Source organism: Magallana gigas, chromosome 4 (genome assembly GCF_963853765.1).
Source record: "Magallana gigas chromosome 4, xbMagGiga1.1, whole genome shotgun sequence".
In the NCBI taxonomy this organism is placed as follows: domain Eukaryota; kingdom Metazoa; phylum Mollusca; class Bivalvia; order Ostreida; family Ostreidae; genus Magallana; species Magallana gigas.
Genome location: NC_088856.1, coordinates 22,095,252 through 22,107,438, shown reverse-complemented (window position 1 = coordinate 22,107,438; position 12,187 = coordinate 22,095,252). Strand labels below are relative to the sequence as shown.

The window sequence follows — 12,187 nt, the reverse complement described above, 5'->3', positions numbered from 1 at the left end:
TGTCTTTAAAGTACGAATATTGCTAGTTTACGACCCCTTGTCAGGCAATCAGTTAAAACTGTTAATAAGACTCTGGGGGTTTTTTTATACTGTCATTTCGTAATAAGCATGTAGTTTTTGGGGTTGTTTTCTATACATCAATAACTGAAACCTATTTTTGCGGAGAATGCGTTATTATTTTATCAAAAACCAATGTTCTGCATGACACATCAATTTTCATGTATTTTACTATCAGAAGTCTTATTTTGTTAAACTTATATTGTACATTTGTAATTATTTAACCTATATGTTACCCATTTTTACAATAGCATCTGATGTAATAGTAAAAAAAGGAAAAGAAACATCATCTTCGGGAAACAGAATATTTCAAACTCACGTCAATTTGATAATTTTACTGATTGGAGGAACCATAACGATCGTGCTACTTGTCTTGATTGTTTTTACAATTAGGAGTCCTCGGTCTTTAGTTAAGAGCAACCGTAGCGATCATCCATCACCAAATGTTCATGGAATCGAGACTATTTATTAAGAATTCAATGTGTTGGAATGGTTCGAGTCCATCTTCTTCATTTATGTGGAATGCATACATTTAGCAAAACTACGAGCACGTCACGTTATCAATGCATGCTGACTGTTGTGTGTATTAGAGATAAGGACTTTCCGTAATATCTTATCCTACCTTACAGCCATTATAATTGATAAAACAGTAAATGAATTTTTGTTGTCCGATTTAACAATTCTATGTTTCCATCATGGGTTTTTTTAAATCAATATCTACTTGCATCATCATTCTTTACTTGATAATTTTATGTTGTCATCAGTATTTTTTCTGGTGTGTTCAACAGTACATTAACTGGTGTTTTCCATTCTTGCGAAAACAAAAACAAATAAATACATGCATGTGTCTTATGTATGCGGTGCATATATCAGTTTTGGATACCAATGGGTATACATTTGTTTTTATTTTAGTTTTTTTTTTTTTTTTTTTTTGGGGGGGGGGGGGAGATGAAATTTTGATTGGTTAGTGAAAAAATAAACGTTATAGTTTTTTTTGCATATGGATTGCTGATTTCAAAAAATGGATGATTTCTTTATAAATCGAAATGGGAAAAAACACCCTTTTTTGTGGTATACGTAAAAAAAATATCATCAAGGACATGTTATATTAATTTTTGTTCATATTCATTTTGTATGCAATCATGATACTTGTGTTTATTTATAAAATCGTTTTTGACGTTTTAAATATTTTATGGTGTTATATGTATATTTTATTTACACATGTTTTAGATATATTCCACAGTAAGGGCAAGAATTGGGTTTAATTTTCAATAACTTTAACTTTGAAGTTAAAATTTAGCTTATTTTTTACCATAACTGTATATTGTTTTCATCTACAAATAGTGCATCCAATTCGACTTTTGTTTCTCTTGTTGATTTACGTTTCTAATCATTAGCGTCGGACAGGATCATTGTATATATTTTTTTCTACAAATACTGTGTATTTTTTTACATTATATATCAAAAACTTTTAAATTATGTTGTAGGTAACATCAGAGCTGAAAATAAGTTTTATGCCTTTTTATGTCTTTTTGGCCAATCACACCCCCTTTAATATGGTTCTCACAACAGTTGATAAGATAGTTTAATCTTTAAAACGAACACTTATATTTTAAGACGTTCTGATGAATACAGTAAATGTTCGAAAGCGAAAATTGCTTATAAAAAGTAAATGTGATAAAACATTTGATTATTACAGGTAATTTAAAAAAACAGAATAGTAATTTTATGAATGTTTTACCATTTTTTTGTGTTAAAACGTTTATTGTTCTGACATCATATAATGTATTACGAAGCCACTATTCCCCCATCTAAAGCTTTTAAAACCAGAGAAATAGAGAATGTACATGTAGGGTTTTATAAAAATGAACCTTAAACAGGGGGCAAGTGTTGTGCGAACAGACAAACGAAACAGAAAAAAACCACAACAGAAAACCGAATTACAATGTAGGTCATTGATAAACGAAAACATTTACAAGCATCATATGTTATTGTGTTTTTATTTAAGTCCATCTAGTTTGTTTGTCTGGTTTGTTTTTGTATTTTTTTTTTGGCATAGCGATGTCATGAAATGCATTTTGTACACTTCAGACGGATGTAAAACTGTTTGTTAGTAATTTAATTACATGTTAATTGACGATTTTTATGAACAATGTGGTTATCTTGTACATAAATTAAATCGATATGCCAATTAAAAATTAAATGAGTTTATAGTTATTTACATAACAATTTTTCCCATTATGTTAGTTTCCTTCCACTTTTTGACTTGTTTACATCCGATATAAAGTTTGCTGTTATTGTGCGTTCTATAAAGTGCCATCATTTCCTTATATGCTATGGTATTTAGTTATTATCATTTGTGTTATAAATCTACATAACTATTAAGATGTTATTTAATGTGTAAAAATATATGTTATGTTATAAATTTTAATAAGTTTGAATTTTTTGTTGCCATTTGTCCACCAAGGCTGGTGGCTATAGTATTTTATCAAGTATTTTATAGCAAATTATGGGTGACAAATTGAAGTGCGAGTATCTATTATTATTGCGACGCAAACATCTGAGGCAACTCATAGGCAACTAATAAAAAATGTGTAAATATGTCATATTATTTAAAACAACAACAGACAGAGCTTAGAAATACATTAATTTTTTTCGATTTAGTATTTATGCAACATAGAATATAATCAGATGAGTATGATGACATTAAGTAAAAAATTTGTAATCATGACGAATAGAAATGTACAAAAAATGCTGAACTGTACGATTCCTAAAGAATGAGTTAGACAATAATTAATTCAAGGATTGTCTGGAATAGGCAGATAGGTTGTACTGTCTAAGTATTTTTTTTTTGTTAAAAGACAAACGTATACATACTTTGTAATTGGGCATGCTGTTTATATATTTTCTAAAGTAAACAATAATGTGTATTTTAAAATTTGTGAGTATTTTGAGACAAAAAGTCATTAGTAAAATATAATTGTCTCATGGAAGAGCAATAAAGAATTTTTTGGTTTAAAGTTATGTCTACATAGTCTCAGAACAACCTTCGTATAAGAAAACTTTGTTTCATGCTACATTGTATCTAGTATTTTGAATGCATTTGCGAAAGCATTATGGTTTCTGGAAAATAAAGAATATACCAATTGATGGCATCTATGTTCTAATTTTCATTTTGACTCCAATCCAATAAGAATAGGTGATAGTCAGATATATTAAAAACATTTATTAAAATAAAAAATAGTTTCATTACATTGCCTTTTCAATTCTATATACAATTTAGCTCTGAAGAACGAAAACTACCCTTTTGCATACAGGTAACCGTGTTTGCACAGGTAATGCAGACATGCTATTGATGTGAGCGAATTAATGATAAAAAAATTCATCAATGAAACATCCCATTACAGAATTTTGCTTTGAAGTTTACATGAAACCATTTGTTTAATGAAGGTCCATATTATCAGAGAATTTACGAAAGAACGGGAATTCAGAATGAAATACGTAATCTTTATCAATATAAATATTTAGGTCAAATATTTTGCATAGCCATTGTATAAAGCATGATTAATACCTTTTTACAGCAAGTATAAACTTCTGTTAATCCTCAATTTTTCTCTAATTGGGTGAGTATCTGATTTTTTTTTTTTGAATTGTTGAAATATGGATTTCTGATTTTAGGGTTTTTTTTATTATTTCTTTTTATTCTTTGTTTTCTTTTTTTGCATTGACATCAAATTGATGATGGTGGAATAATTTGTATTTACAATTCATTCAACGAAGGAAATGTTTGCAAAGGTATGTTTGATTTATCGTATACCTGATTAAACTGAATAAGACTTGCTAGTAAAGTACTTTTCCTGAAAAAAACATATAAGAAGAAGCTCTGCAGTTGCATCTGCCTGTTTAACATGTACTCTGTTTGACTTTCACCTTAGGTATATGCATGCTCAAATTTTTTGAATTATAATTATGTCTGTATGCTCCAAATAGCATACCTGCAATACAGCAAATACCATCTTGCATTTTTACACGACTTAGACAGACTCTATTGCAGTCCATAACAGACGAAATAGCCTCGACTAATATCAATAAAATTAACACATATACAGATTATCTAGTATCACATTAAACTCATGACAGCAATAACACGTTGTCATGTTAAACTTAGGATTTTCTCTCACGTAACAACAAAATGTTTTTGGGTTGTTTTTTTGCTGATTTTCACAGAATCACAGGAAGTATTGAAGAAATGAGCTTGATTTTTAAAGAGTTAAACTCTTTACGAGGTAATGAACAATTTCTGAAACTATGACTATGTTAAAGAAGACATCAAAAAGCCTTTCTTAAAATTCTAAATAATATCAATATAGGTATTTTCCTCGACGTGATTCAAATGCATGTACATTTTACACTTAATAAACCACGTTACTGTGATATCCTTTTTATTCCTAAGGGTCAATGTTCGTGGGGCCCAAAATTTTCCTGGATCATGGGGACGTAATTTTGTTCTTAATGTAATCGGAACATTTTAAATGAATATTAAACAAAACATTGTATATAGGTCCGTGGGAATATAAATTCTTGGGCAAGGGTTACGCAGGAAAGCAACAAACATTGTTCCTCAACGAACAATGATGCTTCGATTTTATTTCGGCTATAAGAGATTTCATTCCTATCCACTTCTTGTATTCAACCATAAGAAAGATAATTCTTCATCGTTTTGCTGTTTTAGCCAGTGGTATTATATTTTTTCGATATATTAAACGATGCTTAGATTGAATACACCTACACGAAAAATTCAATGTAAAAAACGACAAAAATATGATGCTTTTTTCAGACAGTTTATAACCTTTTATATGTAGTTTGAATGATATATATGAATTGCTTCCTTTTGTTGATTTGTTCCCCCTCGTTAGCGTTTAACTCAAGTTAGCATTATGTGTTAATTTTGAACAAACCTATTTCCTCCTTGAATGTTCTGAACAATCAGGCACATATTTCCGGCTGTTTTATTATTTCAACGATAAAATATGTTAATTTTGCTTTTTTGTTTATAAATTGTATTTCTTTTCTAATGTTTTTTCTGCGTTGGTCGAAACTTCTTTATACACACTAAGTAGTAGAATCAAAAGTCAGTATCAATTATAGTAATTGTTAACTTGAATAAATGAGTAAATGCCATGTCGGTTAATTGCAGAACCAATCATTTTACCCTATCGTTATATTGTTTAAATGTGAATTACGGCCACTTTTATGATATGCATATCCATTGAGTAAGACCTGACTTCTTTTCAGAAATATATAATATATATATATAACAATCAATACAGTTGCTTAACATATTTGAGCACAGGAAATGGCCATTGGTTTTACCAACATCCTCTATTTTGAACTTTTAAGTTTATATACGCATATCATGTCAGTTTCAATTTTTGAAAATGCGATAAATACACCAAGGAAATAACTTGATCATGGTAGATAGTATGCCATTCGTACATTTTTTATGGGTTGATGATTTCAAAATTTACTGAAATTTTAAAATCGACTTCCAGCTATGAAGTACATGTATGATCTTAGGGATATATGGAAAGTCCTTGTCTTCTATATATTGATGGTTAGTGATGCGAATTCCCTAAAATGTAAGTTCTAATAGCAGTGTCACATTTGAATAAAAAGGAGTTGTTTTTAAACAAAATTTGTACAATCAATATATCGTAATATAGATGCTATATATTTTAACCTTAATCTCATGTTCAATATAGACAAAATATTAAAGAAGTAACCAAACATTGTTTATACGGTCAGTATAAAGATGGAGAAGTTTGCAAAGGTAAGTATACTTCAAAAAAAATTGATAGAATGAAATAAGCAAATAAAGTAATTATGTGGTTTATAAGTGTTAATAAAAATTAAATTTATGTCCATATGTGAACCTTTCTAAATTTAGAAAATGTAGGTTTGGTAATTTGTAGAATGTCCAGCTGGATATACAGGAGTGAACTGCTCTCAAAAATGCACCCCACCATCATACGGGGTTTTATGTAGCGAAAATTGTAACTGTTCATATTGTCATCATGAGGTTGGATGCATGTCAAATCCTAAAGTTAATGGTTTGTATACACCTAAATATTTCATGGATATCAGATGTTTTCTTTCTATAAACAACAAAAAATGATTCGACGTAAGATATTGAAATGTGTCCCTTATCTTATGATAAATTTGGTCATACTGGCAACGTCAGTATTAGTTTTACTTTGATACTTATTAGGGTAAGTTTTTGCTAGACCATTGGGTTTACTTTAAAAATGTGCTCATAGTCAACCTGTTCAAAAAATTTGAAGATACACGTATAAATCTAAAACGTGTAGTGTTTTTTTTCAAAGCTTAAAATAGTATAGTAATGGTATGGTCTTTAGTGGTAAATTTGTAATAAGCACACTTTACAGTGTTTTGATAATTATGCATCTTGTTTGATTTCATAAAGTACTGATATAAAAAAATATTTTATAATGTTTTATGTACATTAGAAATAACTAATTTCATGCTTTTTTCATAATAGGGCCTGAGCGGTACGTATAAGAATTAAAGTCTTTATCCTTTGTATCATTAGCCAAACGAAACATAGACACACGGCAAACAATACTGTAAAGAATGTGTAAAGTTAATGTATAATGAACACAATACCATTTTTTTCTTATGCAAAATTAAGCATGTTTCAATAGAACTGATAATAAAGAAATGATAATAACAATCAACAAAAATAAACATATATCGCATCAAACTGACGGATTGTTTCCATCACCAATGTTATTACTTTGAACTGGAAATCCAAGTTTTAAAAAATCAGTGCAACAATTTATCCTAATTATCTTTTTTACAACAGAAAAATAGATTGCCTGTATAACCAATACAAAGATGGAAATATTTGCAAAGGTTCTTATATATCAAATCACTGTTTAAACAAGCATTCTGAGAGTATTGCATAAGCAATACACGTCCCCTACCGGTTTGTATAAATTGTGAAAACAATGCACTGATATGCAGAATATCGAACCCGAACATTAAAAAATTGGAATATAAAAAATTAATTTTCTCGAAAATATGTCAGCCAGACGCTACAAAAGTGTAAACTTGATCTGTAGTTTGACATTTTGAAGCTGTTCAGCAAATTCCATATTATTCTTCAAACGCATAACGAAAAAAAGTGTGGAAAACTGAAGTGGGACAGACAGACGGACGGACAGACAGACGGACTGACGGACGCAGAGGAAAACCGGTAGGGGACTAATAAGAATATTTACATTTTCAACTGTCTTTGTCTGAGATAACATTACGAATGAATGTTCAACCCTATAGTCCAATAACTTCATAAAAGATTAGTGACACGAAATGGGTGTGTCTTATAGCATAACCGACAAATGTATTGGCTTCGCTGCATAGTAATACATAGCATGTGCTACATGAAAAGATAGTATTTTAGAAAAAAAATGTTGTTTTAAAGTGTACAAATTGGAAATAATATAAATATAAGTATTAAATCATCATTCTTTGAATATTATGAGGTAATTATTTCGATCGGAGCGTGGTCAAATCTATCACTAAACCCTTCGAGCTTTATTGGATTTGACCCCGTACCGACCGCAATTATCACCTCATAATACTCAAAAAATGATTCCTTGTTCCATACGTAAAATGATAAAATAATGTTTAACTCACCGCTAGTTCAATATGAAATTCGGAATATATCTTTTAATTGTTCATTTTATACATAAATATGTCTTGTTAATTTTTAGGATGCCTAGCGGGATACTTTGGATTTAACTGCTCTATGGAATGTAATTTTCCTAATTATGGGATTGCCTGTAGTAAAATATGTAACTGTTCATCTTGCCATCATGTAGTTGGGTGCATTTCATCTTTAAAATCAACAGGTATTGTTTGATATTCAGCTTACTAAGATGTAGTTCATTTACACTCTCTATAAATCAGATATCTTTCAATTCTACACTTTAAAATTAAGAATCAATAATTAAGTTATCTTAAAGTTGGTTTTAATTCATTTGCAGCAGTTTGTGATAGAAATTGTTTTTCTTGATAAACGACAAACTCATTTAACCGTTAAATCAATTTAAGGTTTAGTTTCAAAAGATATCAATTCTTCAAAATACTCATAATATTGAGTTTTTCTCAAAACAGTAAATTTTTAAAAACAATTGATAATTCGTAAAAAATGAATCCTTGTATAAAGTTATTCATTTACGCACGATATGTTCAATAATAAAAAAAAACTAGAGCAAAGCTCGTTGCAAAGCAACGAGTGGGTTTTCCGCTAATGTCGAAAGCAACGCTAGAAGTACGTCTAAGAAGCAGAGTTCTTAATCTAGTAACAAAGAAACCTAAGTACAAAAAGATAAAAAAAAATCGAATGATTCTTGGTACAACTTAATATGATCCGAATGTTTTTAAGTACGACTTAACCAAAAACCCTTAACCATTTCAAGAACGACTTAACAAAAAAAATAATGTGTTTAAGTACGACTTAACAAATTTGACTTCATTTTAGGGGATGGTGTAAAAGTAGTCCAGGACATATGTCCCGGACATATGTCCCGCGATGTCCCAATTTTCTATTTCGCGTCTAACTTATTTTCCAGATACTTTTATCAAAAACTATTTATCAGATATCAAAAGACATCTTAAGTTTAGTCGATTGTATTCTTTCTGCTTCTTAAAAAACATTAATAAGTTAAAAATCGCCAATTTTCCTTCGTCGAAAGTGTAAATGTAGTCCCGAGAAATCGACTGGTTTTTTTTAATTCCGGTTTTTCTTTTGCCTTTGTAAATGCATTAAATAAACATATTTCTAAATGTTTTTTTCTTGTTGTTGTCTCTTTATTATTTGTTTATGGTAAAAATATTAATTATTTATCAACTTTTAACCTTAAAAGCAGTTATTTACACTTTTCCCTGCGGGACATTAAAGTTTACGGTACAGCTGAAAAGATATAATACAATTGGAAACCCAGCAAAGTTACATGTAAGAATTCCGAATAAAATTCACGTTTATCAATAATTTCATATCATATTGAGATGAATTGTAAAATACATATTTTTAAGCAAATATTAGTATTATTATTAGTAATAATTTTATTTAGATCACTTTAATATTAGAAAATGCGTTCAATCATTAATTAAAGATTCCGGCAACAATTACCGTCTCAAAATCATTTAATAATTATTTTGTTATTTTACTTGTTGTTACAATAATTATTGTCTCAATATTAGAATTAAGATTCTTGACTGTGATTTAATGATGAAATGTGCAATTAAATGCGCGGACGTATGAAAATGTATTGGATTATTTCCATAACCGTCCCCATTGGATAATATAAAACGTCTGTAAAATAATAGATTTAGTGCTTTTAACTGCCTAAACAAATATGTTTTACTATTTTTCTAACAATAAAATGGCTTTTAATAAAGGAGGCCTCCACGTGGCAAGAGCTGGACAACGGTATATCAATATATAAGTGATATACCGGCTAACATCCTTTACAGAATCGTCATGCGGAATTGTATATACTACCCCTGCTGGGTTTTCGGTTTTACTTTTTCTTTTCTGTGTTATGTGAACTGCGATGTCCCGCAAAGAAATGTGTAAACAATTACATTAGGGACTGAGAATGACATAATAATTATGTTTATATTATAAAACAATATTTGATATTCAATTACAATATATAAACATATAGAAATATGTATATTTAATGTATATACAAAAGCAAAACAAAAACCGGAAATCGAAAAACATAGTCCATTTCTTGGGACTACATTTACACTTTCGGCGATGGAAAATTGGCAAATTTAAACTTAATGGTGGTTTTTAAGAAGCAGAAAGAATACAACCGACTTAAATTAAGATGCCATTTGATATCTGATTAATGGTTTTTGGAAAAAGTAACTGGAAAGTAAGTTAGACGCGAAATAAAAAATTGGGACATCACGGGACATATGTCCGGGACATATGTCCCGAACTACTTTTACACCATCCCTCATTTTAGGTACAAGTTTACTTTACCTTGAACTAACATCTTTTTTCTTAACCCAGAATGCAAAATTAAAATTTATGAAAAAAATCAATTTTGTTTAAAACATAATTCTGAGCAACTTTTCCTCTTCACTGCTTTTCAAAAGGTTGACCTTTCGTACTGTGTGCTCGTTGCGTCATTAATTGTCAGAAACTTATGGATGTAAAGTTTACTTTACTGTACTTCTGTGAATATTTTCTATGTAAAATTACTATGAACCAGACAACATTGAAATGGTGAACATTTCAAAGGGCCCCGCTTATGTTATTTCAGAGAATTCTGCTTTGACCTTGACCTATAACTTGAAATTTTTCCAGCTGGCATAGAACTTTTAATTCAATTTCATTCCCATGCATTTTTGTTCAATCTGACCAAGATTAAGCATATTTGGAAAATAATCTACTATTTAAAACTAATTTTAAAAAGATCTGCTATGACCTTCACATTGACAGACTTGGTTCAAGGTCACTGCACGCCATTAACCAATAAACTCTGTAAAGGTAAAATATTAGCCAAATAGGGGCTAAAAGGAGAGTATATCTATGCTCTTAAAATATGGATTTTTGTGTGATCTGATATGACCTTGACTCTTCATCTACAAATATCATTCGAGGTCATTGCATATATTTTGAACAAAGGCATCATGTGGGTGAAGTATGAGGCTGAATGGAGCAAAGGGAGAGAAGATATACTCCGGACAAGGATTTTTAAAAATATAATTCTGGTATGACCTTCACAGTTTCTTTTCACTGAAAATAGGTTCAAGGTCACTACACACCCTTTCACCCTTTACTCAAAAGCTCTGCTTATGTGAAGTCTGAGCTAAATAGGGGTTAGTAGAAATTATATATGCTCTCAAAAAAGGATTTTTGCATGATCCGATATGATCTTCACCCGTACCTAGAAATTTCATGCAAGGTCACTGCACATCGTTTAACCATAGAGACACTCTGTGAGTATTAGCCAGATTGGACCAAAGGGAAAAAAGATATGCCCCAGACAAGGATTTTATATATATAATTCTGCTATGACCTTAACCTTATACCTAAAAACATGGTTCAAGGTCACTGCACATCCTTCAACCAAAGGAACCCTGTGGATGAGGTATGAGCCAGATTGGGCCAAGGGGAGAGAAGCTATGCTCCTGTCTAGCCATCTCGGATGGACAGGCGGACAAATTGATCACTAGAAGGCGCCCGCATAAACATGCCTTTTTATCTAATTTAAAATAGTATCCATGCTATCTGCCCATAGTGAATAGTCATCAAAACCATTCATCAGCAGAATTTGATTTCCCTCCTTTTTAAGGTGGTATGGGACATCTGTCGATATTAATGTGGATTAAAGTACTATATAATTGAAAAATTTTCACCGGTTTAGAATTTTCAAATTTTACAATATTTAACCAAAAAATAGCTTTTAAAAATATTTGAAAAGGTAAAAATTGTAAAAACCCCAGCGGGATTCGAACTCATGACTTACAGGTTCCTAGTAAACCCTCTAACCCACTGTGCTAAGGAGTTAGGTGACCATTTCTGAAAAGAAACTACATGTACTTATATAATTACACTTTATTTTATTGTTTATTTCGATAAACAATACGTCACAACATGGAAGTGTCCCATATCACCTTAAACTCGGAACACCTCTGACCTAATAAGATCGCCGCATTAAATACAAAGTTTGATTTAACTCTAATTTGTTTATCATCAAGAAATTCTGCATCGCTGACAAATAAAGTTTTCTTCTGTATAATGAAATACCAATTAACTGACTATTCAGACAATAGCAAGTTTATTGTCCCATTCCACAGCAACTATTTCCCTTGGCTTTGCCTCATTAAATAGTTGCTCTTGTTAATAGTTGATTTCAATGAAAAATGTTCAAATTTGACATGTTTTTCTACTTTTTTATGCATATATACCTTAGAAAGGTAGAAATAGGTTGTTTCTTGTTCATTTCAAAAGTAATTATCATAGCAGATGTTATTTCAAAGTCAAATGTACATTTACATATCCTACATGTAATCTTAATGCAGACAA

General features: G+C 30.3%; 2 long non-coding RNA genes across 2 annotated transcripts in view; both read left to right on the top strand.

Annotated features, from left to right (window-relative positions):
- The first annotated feature begins 3,711 nt into the window (after positions 1–3,711).
- LOC117682384 (uncharacterized) lies at positions 3,712–6,453 on the top strand. The gene is made up of 3 exons (XR_010713657.1): positions 3,712–3,852; positions 5,610–5,887; positions 6,030–6,453. It is a non-coding gene; the product is annotated as an uncharacterized lncRNA (long non-coding RNA).
- Positions 6,454–6,458: 5 nt separating this feature from the next.
- Positions 6,459–12,187, top strand: part of LOC105338690 (uncharacterized) — a 31,421-nt gene continuing 25,692 nt past the window's right edge. The window contains exons 1-2 of the long non-coding RNA XR_010713656.1: positions 6,459–6,990; positions 7,851–7,988. This is a non-coding gene — a long non-coding RNA (uncharacterized lncRNA). The remainder of the gene's footprint in view (positions 6,991–7,850; positions 7,989–12,187) is intronic.